This window comes from Leucoraja erinacea, chromosome 7 (assembly GCF_028641065.1).
Source record: "Leucoraja erinacea ecotype New England chromosome 7, Leri_hhj_1, whole genome shotgun sequence".
In the NCBI taxonomy this organism is placed as follows: domain Eukaryota; kingdom Metazoa; phylum Chordata; class Chondrichthyes; order Rajiformes; family Rajidae; genus Leucoraja; species Leucoraja erinaceus.
In genome coordinates, this window is record NC_073383.1 from 59,660,307 (window position 1) to 59,680,894 (window position 20,588).

The 20,588-nt window shown below is 39.6% G+C and overlaps 1 protein-coding gene and 1 long non-coding RNA gene across 2 annotated transcripts in view; one reads left to right on the top strand and one right to left on the bottom strand.

The window, feature by feature from the left end:
• Positions 1-20,588, bottom strand: part of LOC129699151 (low-density lipoprotein receptor-related protein 1-like) — an 877,455-nt gene that overhangs the window by 840,356 nt on the left and 16,511 nt on the right. The window lies entirely within an intron of this gene.
• On the top strand, positions 3,560-8,056 carry LOC129699049 (uncharacterized). Its single transcript, XR_008723765.1, has 3 exons — positions 3,560-3,657; positions 3,750-3,815; positions 4,013-8,056. It is a non-coding gene; the product is annotated as an uncharacterized LOC129699049 (long non-coding RNA).

Sequence of the window (20,588 nt, forward strand, 5' to 3'; positions counted from 1 at the left end):
AAATTCCCTAGTGGGTGTAGGATGGTGTTATTGTGCGGGGACCACTGGTTGGCACGGACCATTTGGGCCAAAGGGCCTGTTTCCATGCTGTACCTCTAATCTAAACTAAACTAAATATAATCCAGGTAACTGTCATCGCAATAGATTACCCTTACTCTAGGTTATGTGGAATACGCTATAATACTAATATCCAACAAATTATACTCAGCAAAATAATATTCCAACAATGCATCAAATTTTGCTTTCTTGATAGCCAATTTGAACAATAGGAATAAAAAAGTAAAATCGCACTGAAATGAGGCAAAGAAAATTCCAGAGGTTAATAATTTCTTTGCATAACAGCAGGAGTTTTCCAATCAAATTATATTCATCTGCATTGTGACAAGATGCCAGAGAAGAATTGTCTGACATTTGACGAAACCTTTCATTAAGGAATTTGAGCGGCCCCCAATTTTTTGTTTGAAGTCAATAGGAATGGGGGGGGTGGGGGGGGGGGGGGGGGGGGGGGGGGGGGGGGGGTGTGGGGGGGGGGAAGTAAAACTGTTTAAATCTCTTCCCTGTCCGGGAGACCCGACTTTTCCCTGTCGGGTCCGCACTGGCCTAATGAGCGGCAAACGACCGGGGGCTCTCGGAAAATGCGGATCTGCGGACTCAATCGGAGCGTGGGGAGCGGTGGTGACTCGCTGTTGCGACTTTGGGGCTTTCCAAGACACTAACAGCAGAGAGAGTTTTTCAATTGCTCTTCTGATCCAAATTATATTCATCTAGAAGGGAAAATTAGTTGATTCCCAAGAGTTGCCAGAGAAGAGTATTGTCTGATCTTGTGTGACAGTATGTCTGTAAGACAGTGTCTTTGTTTGTATGGCTGTGGAAACAACATTTCGTTTGAGTCTCACTGGGGCTCCGAATGTTGCCCAGTTCTCATTGCATGTAGGGAGAGGCCGAATACCATTACTATGAACCCAAGTGATTATTTCTCAAAATTATGAGTTAACGTGCTCATTTCTAACTGAGCTCCTGATAAGTTAAATTAGCTTTTGTGGTGCACAATGACCTGGAGTTGGCCATTTCTAGCGAGCATTGAAAACCTCATCAATGTTTGCTGCAGCTGAAGTGCAGATTCGGTAAATCCCAAGAAATCCCTGAAATGCAACTGCATGACTATTATCAAGTACCATCAATATCCAGAATCTTATCAATACACCACCAGCCAGAACAAAGCAATCCACTTGACATGTCCCATCCACCTAAATATGCACTACATCTTGCAACAATTAACAACATGCATTGCAACAACTTGTCTAATTCAACAAGACCTCTCAAACCCAAAACTTCTACCACTTAGCTAAAACACAATGGAAGAGTTTTTAATGCTTGCACATTTGCCGTGTAGCAGTGGCATTGAAACTCTTGCGGTGCATAAGTACTCTTTGTTGTTAAGGGGATATTTCAATTGCTACTTGTGTGCAGAATTAATAACAGGCTGCACTTGTGGAAAGCCATTTATTGCTGCAAATACAATGCCTACTGATTGTAACATCAGAGGCAAAGTTAATATACCATCAGTTACCTCGGAAGGAAGCAATTATGGGCCGCCATCTGGGAGATCTTGAAAACACCTCCTGCTGAGCCTTTGAACATCTGGAAGCTAAAAGGGATGGGGATTAAAGTGATTTTGACAGCCATTGCCCATTGCAAGAGCAAGTATGTCTCTTTCTCAAATCTTGTAACTGTATTTACACATTGAATCTACTGATTCAGACTGGTCAAGGATTCTGCTGCCAAAGTAGACTCTTTTGTAGAAGATATAATCTTACCATCACAGGAACAGACTTGTTGGCCCTCAATGTCTGTGCCAACCACAATGCCAATTTAACATGTACAAGGTGTAACTGGAAACTTGGCGAATGACTTTCAAATAGGCAGAATCACAGACAGTGAAAATGTTTTTCAAGAATTAAAGTAGGATCTTGGTCAGTTGGACGTGGGCCAAGGAATGGGTAAAGGAATTGAATTCAGTGAAATGGGAGGCTATTTGCTTCCAGATGTTCAAAGGCTCATTTTAGGAAGTCAAATCGGGCAGGACCTTTACACCGAATGATAGGGCCCTGGGGAGCATCATAGGGCACAAGGATCTAGTAGTAAAGTACATAGTTCTCTGAAAGTGGCATCACAGGGAGGCAAGGTGGCTTTTGGCACATTGACCTTCAACAGTTAAGGAATTACAGTTGTGCAAGATGTTAATGAGACCACATTGTTCAGTTGTGTTCAATTTTGATCACACTGCTATAGAAAGACAGTATATGCTGGAAATGGTAGAGATAATATTTACAAGGATGTTGCCAGGACTCAAATTCTGACCAACAGATTACAATCAGAGAGGATAGGCGACAAATCATCCTCTACGAAAATCCTCAACACTGGTGCACCATAAGGATGTGTTCTTAGACCTCTATTATATTACTGAAGGAGGGTCTCAACCCGAAACATCACCTATTCCCTCATTCCCTAGATGCTGCCTCTACAGCATTTTTTTCTACCTTCGATTTTTCCAGCATCTGCAGTTCTTTCTTAAACCTATTATAATACTTATACACTCATAACTATGCAGACAAATACCAATCCAACTCAGTATACAGGTTCGCAGACAACACCACCATAGTGGGCCAGATATCAAATAATGATGAGACGGAGTATAGGAAGGACATCATAACCTGGTGCCAAGACAACAACCTCTGTCCCTAAAGGACAGCAAGACAAAGGAGATTATGACTGACTTCATGAGGCAAAGCTTTTAAGAAAGAACTGCAGATGCTGGAAAAATCAAAGGTAGACAAAAATGCTGGAGAAACTCAGCGGGTGAGGCAGCATCTATAGAGCGAAGGAATATGTGATGTTTCGGGTAACCATACCCCAGAATACATTGATGGTGCCGAAGTGGAGATGGCTGAAAGCTTCAAATTCTGAGGAGTAAATAGCACCAGCAATTTGTCCTGGAACACCCACATCAAAGCAATGGTCAAGAAAGCCTCCACTTCCTTAGAAGGCTTATGCCCCTGTCCCACTTAGGAAACCTGAACGGAAACCTCTGGAGACTGTGCGCCCCACCCAAAGTTTCCATGCGGTTCCCGGAGGTTCCCGGAGGTTTTTGTCAGTCTACCTACCTGCTTCCACTACCTGCAACCTCCGGCAACCACCTGCAACCTCCGGGAAGCCTAACGGCAGGTAATCGTGTAACTTGGTGACTCGGGAGAAAATTCAAGCAAACTTGAATTTCTCCAAGATTGGCTTGTACACTTGTGGTTGAGCATTGCAACATTATATGAACGTAGTGGCCAGTGCGATATCCGTGCGATATGCATAATAACTCTTGCGGTTACCGTGGGAACTCCTGCGAACGGTAAACCCGGAAGCTGGACAGAGAGGACAGAAGGTGAGTAAAAAAGGTGTTCTCAATATGCAAAATAAAAATGTATAGATCTATTCTTAATCTTCTTCCCTTCATTCAGCGTTTCTGTTAAAACTCTTTATTTCTCACATCATAAAGAAACATAGTTTTAATGTCTGGTGTTGTCTGTGCAGTTAATGGAAGCACGTGCACCTGAGGCGCAGCGTGCACTGGTTCCTCAGCCTCGCCCGCCTCACTTCTATGACCAGGTATTAACAAATATATGTGCGCTTCCCAAACTTAAATCAAAATCTGTCTTCTTTTTATGCATTGACTAATACATCACTCTGTGATTCGAAAGTATACAGATAGGACATATGGATTGTCGCGTGCAATGGGAGCACATCCACCATTCCGTGCTGAACAGGTAAACAATTGTGTTTTGTGGGATTGAATTTAATAAATAAAGATTTGCATCCGCATATGGACAACAACTTATTCATGAGTTATGTTAATGAGATTCAAGAAAAGAACTCTAATCTTTAAAAGGTACTTTAATGAAAGGTCCCGCAATTTTATGGTCCGTGAGAAAATTTTCACATGTACTTCTTAATTTCCTTCTAGAGACACTCACCATCACCACTGATGTTTACAGAGCAGCAGCCTGCTAGAAATCCACCTTTGCCTTTTGTTTACGGAGAGGGCCATGCACAAACACCATTTCAAGAAGGGGCAGATGGTTTCGCTGACGTCAATGACTCCAGTTAACCCTCGGACGATGAGAATTATTTACGTGGTGTTTAATTAACCGTTTGAGTTTTAGTTTATTTTAGTTGTTGGCCACTCAACATTTGGTGTGACATCTAGAGTCCTTTATAAATGTCTGTATATTAATATGTGTGTCTTTTCCTCTTGGGCATTACTTTGTTTCTGTTGGTGGCTCCACATTTTATGATAGCCTGAAGTGTGATAAAGCTTTTACCTCAGCAGTTTGATTGTCAGTGCTTGTTTACCTCATTGTTAAATAAATATATTTTTTACTATCAGCTTGATGTCTGCAATTCTTCATTAACACATCACTACAAGATTAATGTCTCTAATGTTATAATCCCTCTCATGCTGAAACACAAAATAGTTGAAGGGAGGTGATATAATCACATTTTCATTTATTTTCATTTTTGAGTGTTCAGGTCCATCAATTGTTGAGCTGACGTTTGAAAGTTTCACCTCTCGGTAGAAAATAAAATAAGCCAATCAGCACGGTAAATGTGAGACAAAGTCTTTATCCCTATTTGACAATATAAAAAGACGACTTCTTGCACATATTGAGAGAAGGTGCATCACACCAAACATTTGTCTATAAAAGGGCCTCGCAAACACGAAAATCAACAAATGAGGCACGCTAGATTATTTTAAACGCATTATATTCATTAACCTCCACAACAAGCCTAAACTCAGCCATTAAAAGGGACAATGCAATGTGCTAAATGGCAGGTTTTGCGGACGAACATCTTATAGAAAGCACTTTTCAGAGGACAACACTAGAAAGTCACCTTAGTATAGGCATGTCTCCAAATGAGCCAATTCAACGAAGGGAGGATACTTATAGTGTGTGAAAAAAAAGTGACATCATTTGTGCCACGTGATGAACAACACTTCACAGTCCACAATGTTCATTCAAGATTTAACGGGAAAGCTTGGGAGACGGACTAGTCACTCGCACAAATAACAGAAATGCCGAGTACCATGGGAACTCTTTATCTACCCCCCGTTATATCGTGTGATATCGTGCTAGACCACGACCACTTCACTCTGGTTACATCTTGCGTCATGTCGCCCCGTGAGAAAGCGCTTTAACTACTATTGGAAAACAGGAATTATGTATGAACTTTAAACCAGGTGTAGTAACCAAAATATAGTCTGGGGAAATAAAGGCGGAAGAAGGAAAGTCTGACAGCAAATGTAATTCAATTGTGAAATATATTCTCAGATTGAAATCCTAAACTATGAAAATGAAATTTCCAAGGCCAAATTGGTTAATTGGAAGTAATTATGACTGATCAAGTCGTTAGAAATTCACTTTCACCAAACTTTTGTTTGACCCTAAACTTTTTCTGTCATGTTGCCAAGTTATCTGTAATGCAGTAAACCACACAGATTTATTTCAAGCTTGTGTCCATTGGCAGGTTGCCATCACAGCAGAGCCTATGGAGAAGCAAGGTAAGTTTGACCTCAGGGCCTCGATTACTACACTAAACTGTGTGTGTACACTTCAGAAGGTGCAGTCAAGTTAATCCATAATAAGTGCTTTTGGCCTCATCATTCATGTCAACACAAAATATGCCCAACATAAATCATTGCTTTCCTGAACAATTGTTGTATGCAAATGTATAATGATGAAAATGCAAGATTGAAAAGAGTGATGGTGTTTGTATATTTATGGGGGACAAATTCAATTCTCTTCACATGATGACAACTGAATAATGTTGGAATTAAAATTGCCAAAGTCTTTGGGCACTAAGTTTGAGCATGTCGCAATGGAAAATTCAGACTCTAATGTGCATGAATCCTGCCAGGGGAATTCATTTTGACGCGGCATTTTATCTAGTTTTAAATAGAATACCGATAACACAGCAATAAAGTGGCTGTCTCACTTGGGCGACCTAATCCGCGAGTTCTGGCGAGTTTGCCCTCGACTCATACTCGCAGCATGGTCGACATGAGGTCGTAGGAGGTCTTTGTAACTCCTTCATGCTCGAGAGTAGTCCCCGTGTACTCGAGGCCTCAGCTAGGTCAAAGCGTATTTTTCAACACGAGTAAAAAAACGTCGCCATGGAAAAATTTCGATACATTTTTTACTCGTACGTTTAGTCGTAATAGGTTGTAGTAGGTCATAGTAGGTCGGTATGTTAGTCGTAGGTAATCAAGGGTAGTCTAAGGTAATCAAAGGTAGTCGAAGGTAGTCGTAAATAGTCTTCATCATAGTCGAAGGGAGGTTGAAGGGAGGTCGAAGGGAGGTTGAAAGAGATCGAATGAGGTCGTCTTCACTCTCCACTATTCGGTGCCCAATTTTCCCGGTTAGTCATAGCTAGTTGTAGCTAGTCGAAGCTAGTCTTCTACATAGTCGAAGGAGGTCGAAGGAGGTCTTCTACATAATCGAAGGAGGTCTTCAACATGACATTTTTTCAACTCTCCTAAACTCGCCAATTAGGTTGCTCAAGTGGGACAGCCCCTTAAAGCTGCATATTTCAACTACATTCTCTGATGGACCAGTACCTGCATAATAAACACAGGTAATCCATATGCTAATGTAAAATGAATGAAGATATTGTATCATATTGTTTTCCAATGTTTACTAGATAATTGCTCATTCTACGTTAAATAGTACAAAACTGTGATCATAAATGTTAACAGCTGAGGTATTCTCATTCACACTTCTCTTCTCATGCAATCGGCTTGATAATGGCTTTTGTAAATAGTCAGAGCCACGGTAAAAGCTTAAATCTTATTCTCTGCTGTAATTATCCAATTGATTGTTTTCCCTACCAGAAGATAATTATAATGGCCAATGTCTCTCCCATTAAATCTAGAACATGAAATACAATGGTAAAAATGAAGTCGTTGCTGATGGAAGGAAAGCATCATTTATATTTTTGCTGAAATAAATGCTACATCCAAGCACACGCTCCTGTATCTGTACACTATCGATGGTTTAATTATAATCACGTATGGTCTTTTTGTTGACTGGATAGCATGCAACAAAAAGCTTTTCACTGTACTGCAGTACACATGACAATAATAAACTAAGCTAAACATACATCTTAGGCAGTGTATTGAGAGGACCATGAACGTCAGATGTCATATCCTGGCAACCCTAACTTAGTGCAAGTATTGTGCCTTAATTATGTTGGGGTTAAGTTGTATTGGAGAAGGATATGTCACCAGTATAACTTGTCAAGGTAAGAAACGGTTGCATTTGCAGACTCTTTGTTTGAAAGATCATTCAATCAGTGTTAATTGAAGAATGGATTCTTCAAACTGCTTTTCAGTAGTTTCAGCAGGTGTGGATAAAAATACATTGAGAGGATCAAAATAAGATTCAAGATTCAAGATTCAATTTAATTGTTACATGTACCAATTAAGGTACAGTGACATTTGCGTTACCATACAGTGACATACTAAGTGCGAAAAACAACAATTCAGCCACATAAAATAAATTTAACATAAACATCCACCACAGCGGAATCCACATTCCTCACTGTGATGTAAGGCAATAAAGTTCAGTCATCTTCCTCCTTTGTTCACCCGTGGTCGGGGCTGAACCCTCTGCACTTGCCGTTGCCGACGTTCCGATGTTCAAGCCCTCTTGTTGGGATGTTCGAAACTCCGATGTCGGGATGGATCAGAACTCTCCACGGCATGGAGCTCCTGAGTGGGCCGCTTCTTACCAGAGACCGCTGCTTCATGGTGTCCACATGGCGGTTGGAGCTCCTACACTGGCGATCCTCTGCAAAAGATCCCAGGATCCACGATGATAAGTCCATGCCGCGCCCGTGGCTTGAAGCTTCAGGCCGGTCTCCAAGAAAGACCACTCCACTCCATGTACCCCCTTGCGGGGGGACGGAGATGTGACACAGAGGAAAATCGCATCTCCTTCGAGGTAAGTGACTGGAAAAAGTTTCCCCGAACCCCTCCCCCCAACATAAAACATACCAAAAGACGTTTAAACAAACATTCAAGACATACTTAAAATAATAAAAACAGAGAAGGGATGAGACAGACTACTGGTGAGGCAGCCAATACGGTCTAACTGCCCGTTATATGTTTACATATTCACATATTCTGTTCTGCTGCAGCAAGTAGTAATTTCATTGTCCAATCTGGGACATATGGCAATAATACACTCTTGACTTGACTCTTGCCTCTCCACCCACCTCTCCTATCCTCATGAAGCATGTAAATGTAAATGTGTACATTAAATGTTTCTTTCTCCATGATTCCCCAGAAATGGAGAAATACATTTCCTATGTGTTCTCCTGAATTTAAGGCATTGACATCATTGTTTTCTTAATCCATTGCAGAAAACTATCTTGATAGTTTCCATAAATGAGAGTACCAGAAATCATGTTATACATCGAATTTGGTTTATTTCCTGGTTACTGTTGCAATCACCAACAACTTGATTTATTTAATTGTAGACTTTTGGTTTTCAACTTTTTCCAGTATTACCAGTCTCATGAACAAGATATTAATTCAAACTCTTGCTTTAAAATGCATGTTTCATAGAGATTTAAAACATATCTTCATATCAACCAAACAATCACGCCCACAATAATGTAAATTCAATGAGGAAAATCTACATTTTGGACGATGCAGCCAAATGGAATCATATGTTAGAAATTGATACCTCCAGTAATATTGTGCTGGTTCATGTGAAAAGAAATCCTTTTTATTTCTCCCTCACCTAATCTTTATAAATTTCCTCCTTCACACATTTATCAATTCCCTTTTACAATCCCCTGTGCATTTGAAATGAAGACGCAAGACACTGCAGATGCTAGAATCTAGGGCAAAATACACACCGCTGAAATAACTCAGTAGGTCAAGCAACATCTGTGTGGGGAAGGAATTGTCAACATATCTGGTCAAGACCGTGCAATAGGACTTGCATTTGAATTCACTTGCATCTGTAGTTTTGTTTTTCTCAGTTTGCACAAGATTAGTACAGACTGACACCACACATAACCTTGTTCATCATGGAAAGGTTAATGGCAAATGTCCAACATGAAGGTTAATTACAAAGACCTTTCCTCTCTAAGGTAATAATCCTTGCACATGCACCGCATGCGAGTTTACTGTCAGAAATTAGTCAACCTGTGCAACAGATGGTGGTGTCTGAGGAATTGAAATCTTACATTTTGACAATTTTAGCATGGTTTTTCCCATTGTTATGTCTATTGAAGTGTTTTATTGAAAAAGTTAAATGTACCAGCTTTGCTGCAATATAACAGCAGCTATCAGTATACTCATTGGCGGGCACGTTAATCCTCTACAATTCTACAATTACCAATTAACTTAATTGGTGTCTCAAATGCACCACTTCATGCGTGGTCTCACAGTCTTTGAGTATTCATTGGTATTGGTTAATTATTGTGTACTGTAGTATGGTGCAATACTTTGTTGTATGTACTGTCCAGGTAGATCATACCACACAAGTCCAACAGGTAGTGCCGAAGAGAAAATAATCAGTACAAACTCTAGTGTTACAGTTTTTATGCAAATAAAAATAAATCTGCAAAAGCTGCAATAAGGTAGATTGGAAAATCAGGAATACATGCTCTTGAATGTCACAAAAACTAAGGAGCGGATTGAGGACTTTAGAAGGGCACAACAACCAAGGACGTACACGCCACTGGGGATTAATGTGGATAGGGTGAGCAGCTTTAAATTCCTGGGTGTCCACATCACAGAGGATCTGACATGGACAACACACACTGCCATACTGGTGAGAAAGGCAAGGCAGTGCCTTTACCACCTCAGGCAGCTGAGGAAATTCAGAGTATCTCTGAGGATCCTTCAACCCTTCTACTCTGGTGCTGTAGAAAGCATCCTGACTGGGAACATCTCTATCTGGTTTGGCCCAGGACAGGAAGGCTCTGCAGAGAGAAGTGCATTTGGCCGAACGCACCACGGGAACTACACTCGCTCCCCCGGCAGGACCTATACACCAGGAGTTCATATCCAGAGCCTGCAGGATCATGAAGGACCCCTACCACCCCAGCAATGGACTGTTTCAGCTGCTGCGGTCAGGCAAGTGCCTCCGCTGTCATGCAGCAAAAACAGAGGCTGAGACGGAGTTTCTTCCCACAGGCCACCAGGACTGTAAACTCTGATCTCACCAGGGTGTAAATACTGTTGCGTCTTCTTTTTTTGATGTAAATACTGGTTCTGTTCAGTTCTGATATATTGTTTTGCACAATCCCACAAGCATTGCCACTTTCATTTCACTGTACATCTTGTATGTGTATGTAACAAATAAAGTTGACTTGACTTGACGAGCAAATGAAAGGTCTTTTCAAGAGTCATAATAGCAGGCAAGGAGCTGTTCTTGAGATTGATTTGTGTACCAACGAGATTTGGTATGCAGCTTCCATCCGATGTCATAACTTAAACAACTAATAAAATTTAGATACCCCGAGAAACATGATTTATAAAAGAAAAAAGTAAAACAGTCTAAAGTGCAAATATATCTGTGCCGGGTCGCTGTGCGACGTGACCATCCGAGGGAGACAGTTCATGGGGCTGGGGGCGGGGGGGGGGGGGGGGGAAAGGGCCACTGAGCAGGGCCGGTTCAGAGCAGCGATGGCTCTGGGATGAAACTATTCTTGTGTCTGGAGGTGCCGGCGTAGAAGGCCTTGTAACGTCTGCCAGAAGGTAAGAGTTCGAACAGACTATTACAAGGGTGTGAGGAGTCTTTGTGGATGCTGACGGCCTTCCTGACGCACCATGTGTAGTAGATGCCCTCCAAGACTGGTAGCTGGGTCCCAATAATCTTCTGTCCTCTGTGGACGATGCGCTGAAGAGCTCTCCTCTCCGCCTCCATGGAGCTGAGATACCACACAGAGATGCCATGTGTTAGTACGCTCTCTGTGGTACAGCGGTAGAAGGTCGTCAGCAGCTGTTGGGCAGTTTTGGGCAGAGCAATTGCCAGTCTTGGGCAGAGTAATTTCCATTCCAAGATGTGATACATCCCAATAAGTTGCTTTCTATGGTGCATTTGCTGAAATCACTAAGTGACATGGCGACATGTCACATTTCCTATATATTCTGAGGAAATTGAGGCATTGGTGTGCTTTTTTGGCTATATGAGCTTAAATAAAATTTTAAACTTCTCACATTCGATATTCAAACAATGCTTTTCTTACATCTTTTTCATCAAACAATTTTTTTTCTTTATTTGTTTTATATCATATTGTATTTGACATCCTCTTACCTCTTTAATATGTCCTCTTTTTGTCATCTATTTTGGTTCTGTTTGAATGTTCTTCAATCTAATAGGTTAAATCAAGCAGGCTTACTGAAGTTCTAGGTGCCCTTTTTCTCATGTATCATTGCTATAAACTTATTATTAAAATCAATGTGTAGCAAAACTTATGTTGAACAGAGCAGGCATGAACACGCCCATCTTATGGCTAATGTTATTAATAACACTTATTTAATATGTTAGCAGAGTGGTCAGGTTGCTAGATATGTTGCTGCGGAGCTGGACAATAGATACAGTGACTGGGGTATTTATATTAACAAATAAATACATCAGTAGTGAGAAAAAATAGCCATCAGTACTGATAACAGGGAGTATGAGATTGCCACAAAACTCAATATGGCCTTCAGGGAAGGATATCAGACACCCTTACGTCAGCACATTGACGGGATCAATACTAAAAAATGGAGCTCTTATAAATGAGAATATTCTCTGCATAAATACAATCATTTCAAGATTAATGGTGTTCCTGTTACAGGGAAGATAAGAGTCTCAAAAAGATAGGAGCTGAATTGAAAGAGAGAGGGGTAGTGTATTGCTCTTTAAATATATTTGTCAAAGAATGATAGGATTTGTGTTTCCACTATTCATTTCCTCAGAGAATAAACTCCTGCATAAAGAAAATATAATGCAGAAGTCCAAATATAAATAAATATAATGCTGACATCTATGTACAATGAAAAAGGAAAATATATAAAATAAAGTTTTGGATTAATGCAGTGCCATTCGTGTCACAAAGTATTTTTAAACTAATGCAGCATTGTTGCACTACAGGAACATAGCAACCAAGTTACACACTATGACCTGATACAAATGGTAATATAGTAAAGATTATTTTATTTGGTAATGGAATTAAGGTTTAAATATTTAGCCAATGCACTTCTAATAACTCTTCTATCTTCTTCAGAATATGCTAGAATTTCTATCCCTTCCACCTAAGAAAAGCAACAAAGTCCCAGTATAATGATTCATCTGATAGATGAGACTTTCAAAGTTGGAGCTGCAGTACTCCCTCGGTACTTGAGCACAACTAAAACCACAACGTGCAAAAACACAGCACAGGAACAGGTCCTTTGGGCCAACTCATCAAAACCGACCAACATGCCCAACTACGCAACTCCCATTTGTCCAAATTTAATCCACAGCACTCCAAACCGTTCCTATCCATGAATTTTCCTATCCAAATGTCTTTTAAAGACTATTGTTCTTCTTGGTTCAATCACTTTTTTTCTGGCAGCTCATTCCATATATTTACACCATCTGATGAACCCTGAGGTTCCTATTAAATCTTTCCATACGCCTTAAATCTATAGTGCTTAATTACTAGTCCCTCAGAAATGAAATATTTTGTGCAGTCCCCTTATACACACCCTTTAGATTAAATGTAATTCCATAAGAACACCTCTCAGTCCACCACATTCCAATAAATAAAGTTCTAGCCTGTTCAACCTCACCCTATAACTCTGTCCCTCAAGCTCTGACAACATCCTCATAATTATTTTCTGCACACTTTCCCAGTTAAAAAGCATAATTGCTTTAGCAGGATAACCAAAACTGAACACAATACTCCAAATGAGGCCTCACTAACATATTGTATAATTGCAACATTACATCTTGCCTTCAATACTCAGTCTCTGACTGATAAAAGCTGGTGTGCGAAAAAGCCTTTTTCACCAACCTTTCCACCTGTGATGTCACTTTCAGGCAACTATGTACCTGTATCCCTAGGTCCATTACTATAGTACTTCACACTTTCCTGAATTAAACTATGTTTTCCATTCCTTGGCCTACTTACCCAGCAGTTTCAAGATCATGCTGTAATTTTTGACATCCGTCTTCACATCTGTGATACCCCCTATTTTCATATCATCTGCAAACTTACTTATCATGCCTTGTACATTCTCATCTAAATTGTTGATATGGAAGACAACCACAATGGGCACAGCACTGACTGCTGAGGCACTCCAGTCTGCAAAACAACATTCAACCACCCCCCTTAGCTTCCCGCCATGAAGCCAATGATTGATCATCCCTCTGCTTCCTATCATTAGGCCAATTATGTATCAACATGGTGGTGTTGTTGATGTAAGATATTTTGGCTGGGATGTGTAGAAACATGTTTTCTAAATAAGAGGCAGATGTAAATTAATTGACTACTTTTGATGACAAACTTAAAATAGATTCAAATTACAGAGCAATGTACATACAATGAATGGTATGCCTAATGTGCTTAATGATTCAAAACCACAGGAAAGCATGACCTGTTGGATAATAAGATAATACAGTAATTTAAGCAATTGTGGCCATTTATTAAATCGCTTAAAGACAGCATGGAAGAAATGTATATATTGTAATGTTAGCTCCGGTTTGTCTCAAACAATTAGTATTCCCAAGATATTTACAAACAGTTATCATAGGATAACTGCCACAGAGGTAGTTGAGGCCAGTTCATTGGCTAAATTTAAGAGGGAGTTAGATGTGGCCATTGTGGCTAAAGGGATCAGAGGTATGGAGAGAAGGCAGGTACAGGATACTGAGTTGGATGATCAGCCATGATCATATTGAATGGCGGTGCAGGCTAGAAGGCCCAAATGGCCTTCTCCTGCACCTAATTTCTATGTTTCTATGTTTCTAATACACATGTGCAAACTTACAAACCCAGCATTGTACATTCTCATTGAAATTGGTGATGTAGATGACAAACAACGATTGGCCCAGCACTGACCTCTGAGGCACTATGTGATACAATATATGAATGATAGATTGGACTCACGTGAAAAAATGCCAAGCCGTTTGGGAGACCAATGTTTGATATTGCAATAGGAAAACACATTTCTTTCCTGGACATAAACTAAAATGGTTAAATAACTAAATATTAACCAAGAATGTTGTAAAATGGGACTGCAGATGCAGGTTTACAAAAAAGGAAAAAAAGCGCTGGAATAACTCAGTCGGTCAGGCAGAATCTCTGGAGAATGTTGATAGGTGACATTTTGGGTAAGGTCTGACAAAGGGTCACGACCTGAAACATTACCTATCCATATTCTCCAGAGATGCTGCCTGACCCATTGAGTTAGTCCAGCATTTTGTGCATTTTTTTTAAATGTTAACCAATCCTTATAAAATAATGTGTTTATATTAAAGCACCTCCTCAGGTTTCATAAATACTATATATATATATATATATATATATATATATATATATATACACACATATACACACACACATATATAGCTAAAGGATCATATAGCATGGAAACAAGCCCTTCAGCCCAAATCATCCATTCTGACCAAGATATCCATCTAAACAAGTCTCATTTGCCTGCGTCAGCCCATATCCTTCGACATCTCACATATCTTTGTATCTATCAAAAAGTTTTGTGCCTGTTAGTGTGAAGCAATTGTTTAAACAATAATACTCCAGTTGAGTATCCAATGCTACTGATTAACAGTCATTTATTTTACTTATTATTGTTTAATTTTGAGTGAATTTATATAAAGAGCACATTCAAGAACATGCTGATAGTCTTGGCTATGTGGAGAGAGAATAACTAGCGGGCAAGTAATGCCATAGATACTACAACATTGTACTTGCTATACATCATCACAACATTGTGCTTTAACATCCATCCCTGCTGGAGAAAAATCATCACTGTTCAGCCTGTGGCATCTGCAAGTTAGCGTAACTTTCAGGGCCATTGGGTGCTATCTACTCTCTTGGCTGTGTACCAAAATATATTCATCTTCAATCATACAATTCGATAAAACTTTGATAAAGACTGTTGCATCATTAATCTGCCTGGATTTGAACCCCGGTCCCATTGTTGGAAGCCCAGTTTCCATCTTATTCCTCCTCCTTAATCCACAATATTCCATCTTCATGTATGTTAATGCCTGATGAAATATTCACACTGCATCCGCTGCTACAGAGCAACTGACACAAACCAGCAAACTGAGAATAACCAATTGCAGAGTTTTATTGACCTATTCATCTATTTAATATGTATGAAAAAAATATGAACTGACAATTTGTGGGGCAGGTTTTCATATCATATGATCTAATAAACATAAAATATGAATATCTTGATGGCACTTGTAGGAAATATTTTTCTACCTGTATTATATTTGCAAAAGAATTGCAGAGAGCAGTTTCACATCTTGGTGTGGACGAGTGGATCACACTTTATTTTGGCCGCTATGCATTTTTCTTTCAGAGAAATGATGGGATAAATGTTAAGATACCATTACTGAATAGATTGCCAAGATAGAATGAACAAAGCTGAGACATATCTATTTTGCAGGATAGTGCCAAATTTTTCATTAAATCAGCAATTGTATATTTTATTCCTTCTCATAGGAGCAGAAGGAAGCAGTATAGGAGCAAATAGGTCCTGCAGTTGTACAGGGCCCTAGTGAGACCACACCTGGAGTATTGTGTGCAGTTTTGATCCCCTAATTTGAGGAAGGATATTCTTGCTATTGATGGAGTGCAGCGTAGGTTTAAAAGGTTAGGTCGGGACTGTCATATGTTGAGAGAATGGAACGGCTGAGCTTGTATACTCTGGAATTGAGAAGAATGAGAGGGGATCTTATTGAAACATAAGATTATTAAGGGTTTGGACACGCTAGACGCAGGAAACATGTTCCCGATGTTGGGGAGTCCAGAAATAGGGGCCCCAGTTTAAGAATAAGGGGTAAACCATTTAGAACGGAGATGAGGAAACATTTTTTCACACAGAGTTATGAGTCTGTGGAATTCTTTGCCTCAGAGGGTGGTGGAGGCCAGATCTCTGGATACTTATTAGGGAGAGCTAGATATCTCTTAAAGATAGCGGTCAGGGGATATGGGGAGAAGGCAGGAATGTGGTACTGATTGGGGAAGATCAGCCATGATCACATTGAATGGAGGTGCTGGCTTGAAGGGCCAAATGGCCTACTCCTGCACCTATTGTCTATTGTCATTACATCTCAGAAAACTCAATTAGACAGCCTCAGTCCAGGAATTGCAATGTGCAATTAATCAAGAATGGTTGCTCCTGATGCAGGCAAGACATGCGATTTTGCAGTCTGCTCAAATCATTCTAATGCAGCTCCAATCCTGCTTGTTGTTACCTTGTAGTTCAATAATTTTCAACTGAAGCATTTTAGCTGCAGACTCCAGTTAAAGCTACACTTAGCAATGTAAGGTGCATTGTGGCTGCAATGGGTAATGACAGTTGACTGATAACCAAAGCTAACATAGATTTAATTTTAGTTTTAGAGATACTGCCTGGAAAGAAGCCCTTTAGGCCACCGAGACACAACTATGATGATCAATTTTCAGAAGGGGTAGCAGGGTGTCACAATAGTGCAGCAATTTATCCTTGAACATTTTCCAGGGAGTGGAAATGCCGTAAAAAAACCCCAATCTACCTTCCACTCTCACGATTAAAACAATTCTGATCCCACAATTGCCACTTTGATAGTGTCCCTGATGCTAATAATGCAGGCTATTTCAGGGTTTTCTGTGTTTAGAGTTGCTCAAGGTCATTCTGCAAAACCATCCACAGCTTACTTTAATGCAGTCAGCAGCCTTCAATCAAGTATGCTATAACACATTGCATTATCTTTGTTACTCGGATGATCCCACTTCTCTCATTCAATGGCAAAATGAAGATCTCCCATTGCTACCACATTGTTCCTATTACATGCTTCCTTAATCTCCGCATTATTCATTACACTAGGATTGCAGGCACTCAATGGAATCTTACATAGTTCTCTGCTCTTATTTCTCTCTGTACTGTCCTCTGCCTATTCATCTACAATGGTTCTTTTTAAACATAGCCAAGATTGTGTTCTTTTTAAATCACAAATGCCATTCCAACTACTTTCCAAATTCACTTGCACTTTCTGAAGAGATTGTATAGAACCATGTAATCATAAAAGTAGCACAGAAGAAGTTGATTCTTAAAGTCTTTAAAAGAACAATCTGCTTTATCTCACTCCTGGACCCATAGTCCATCCGCTGGTAATATTCTTTTCCTTAAAGATTTTTTAAACTTTAATTTGACAGCAACTATTGATTTTTTTCACCGTTATATTCTTTAGGAGATTTGTCCAAGCCCTAACCTCTCATTATGTGAGAAAGGTTTTTCCTCAGGCACTGGAAACACTTTTCTTCATTTTCTTCATTTGAAATCTTCATGATTTTAAACATTTCTATCAAATACACTCTTTCTTTTCTAATCCACTCTAACAACCCTGGAGCCACATTAGTCAAGCTTTTATGTGCCTTTTCTTTAGACTTTGCGTTGTTCCAAGTATGTGATCTCAGAATTAGATTCAAAATTTGCCCTGACAAATGATTCATTATTATATTTTCATTTTGATCATGCATTTTACAACTACTTCCTCAAACTTTTTCAAGTATTGTTTTAAAAGCAATGTTGGGTTCATGATTTTTCTAAGAGAGTTAGATAGAGCTCTAACGGCTAGTGGAATCAAGGGATATGGGGAGAAGGCAGGCACGTGTTATTGATTGGGGACGATCAGCCATGATTGCAATTCGATGGGCCGAATGGCCTCCTCCTGCACCTATTTTCTATGTTTCTATGTTTCTATGATGCATGACATTATTCACCAATACATTTAAACCAAGAGGTGGTGCACTATGAATTGTGAATCCTGTAAATCAATGGTCAAATGACATTACGGTATCTCTGTCCTCATGCAAATGAGAGGTCAATCTCTATCATTCCATTATTTTTCAAAAGTCTGCCATATTTGCACATTGACTGTCCATTAATCATGCCATAGGAAGGCAGTGCTCATATTACAGTTTGAACTTTTTTAAAACAAATTGGTAATTATTGTTTTGAGTTATAGCAAGCTCTCTAATCTAGAATGGAAACTATTTAAAGCATTGTGGTTTAATAATGTTTTCACAAAGAAGAAAACCCAAGCAGTCATGGGGAGAATATACAGCCAGCTCCCGTAGTCAGAATTTAACCCGGGTCTCTGGCACTTTATGGCACTAACTCTATTGCTGTGCTGCTGTCCCTCGCTACATATCGGTTCATATTTTAGCATCAGAAGCAAATTTCCTTTTTATCTGATCTTAGTTTTATTTTGTTTCTTCTTCATTCCCATGCTGATTTTAACTTTAATTCCATCTCCTTCCAAAATTGCCAATGTACATTTGCTTCCTTCATTTTTGCATCGGCTTTCCAATGTTGTGTCACTTGGGCAACAAATCCATTGTAAAAAAAGGCATGTTAAGTAAAACTAGCAGCACAATAAAACTAGCAATAAGCTATTGGCTAAGACTTAAATTTGGGCCATACTTGTGAACTCCATCACTAAATTTATTTAGTACATGCTGGCAGTCTCCATTTTCCAATGAACCATTTTAAATGCCAGTAACAATAGAATATGAAACTAAACAGCGGGAAATAAATTAAATGATCACACAAGTATTCATTTCACTATAAAAATCTCCCATCTGAGAATACAAGGAAGGTTCAGTACATTCTTATATTAAAATAATCCTTGCATTTCTTTTGGCCTTCTGCAAAATGATCCAGGTTCTAGGCAGAGGTGTTTTTATACTATTAAAATAAAGCAACTTACATGATATCAAGACCCTAAGTGCATTTTATGACTATTCAGTAGAACATACAGAACATTCAGCAGAATATACACAACACAACACACTTAATCTGAGCATAAACTGTTTGGCTCTTTTAAACCCCCCCCCCCCCCCCCCCCCCCCCCCCCCCCCACCCCCACCCCACCTCAAGGCGCCAAAGTCAAGCACATGGCCAGTGGCAGAACTGCAGCGCCGCTGAAGGTAAGTTTTGTAACATTGCGATGTTGTGTAACCATTCGAATAATCATACCAGGCAATGATCCATCTTATCAGGATACTGTCTCAAGTACAACAGTAACATTTTAATACACTTTTACAGTTGTGCTGTAGAAAGTTTCCTAGGCTTATTACTGTGAATTATAGGGCACTAGGGAGTTTTATAGAGCAGAAGGATCTGGGAGTACAGCAAGATACTTCCCGCAGAGGCATCACAGGTAGAAAGGGTGGAAAAAATTATGTTTAGTACATTGTCCTTCATCAGTCAGGGTATTGAGCACAGATGTAAATTGAGCTCTCAGTTGTGTTTTTTTTTTCCTGAATTTATTTGTTTTCTTTAAGTTCATGCGGTCTTTAAGCTAGGTGCACAGTCTTTTACCGAGAGTAGGTAAATCGAGGACTAGAGGACATAGGTTTATGGTGAAGGGGAAAAGATTTAAGTAATTTGAAGGATAATTTTTTTCACACAGAGTGGTGGGTGTATGGAACAAGCTGCCAGAGGAGGTAGTTGAGGCTGGTACTAACCCAACGTTTAAGAAACAGTTTGACAGGTTTGGATCAAACGTGGGCAGGTGGAACAAGTGGTAGTTGGTAAGGGCAAGTTGGGCTGAAAGGCCTGTTCCACACTGTATCACTCTATAACTCTATGACTCATCTGAAACGTTGGTTTAGGTTGAGGTGTATCATTGTCATGTACACAAAGGTACAGCAAAAAGCTTTATTTTGCAAGCTATCTTATCAAATCAGAGAATGCTATATATAAATACGATCAAGTCGTGCTCAATTAATAATAGGTAGAGTGAAGGGAAAGAAAGAGTGCAGAATATAAATCTCAACATAAATCTCAGCGCCACAGTTCCTGAGACAACGTTTAATGATGTAGAGCAGAATTGAACTATTTATTTTCAGAATTAAAGTTTTTCAAAGTTGATTATTAGTGTCCTGGTGCCCATAAGTTATTTAGTTTAAAAAAAAAACCCTTGAAGGCTTGCATTTGTAAGTATTGTGCAGAAAACTACTCTGGTCTTTAATTCAATTTGGCAGCTTGGTAATAATGGCAGAATTGTTCCTTTCAGTGATGTAAATTTTTAAATCAGCATCAAAGATGTCAGAAATTTTAAGTGCATACAACTCGATTTATATTTGAAATCCCCGACTGTTCATGTTGATTTGGCAGATTTTTTAGCACCGAAGTGACTATTACAGGAATTGGCCAACAATATTTATTTGGTAGTGTATCATAGAAGGTGTATGCTGGAGAAGGAGGTCATTTGGCCTCTTGTGTCTGTGTGTTATAGGTTACAGTTCTTTAAATG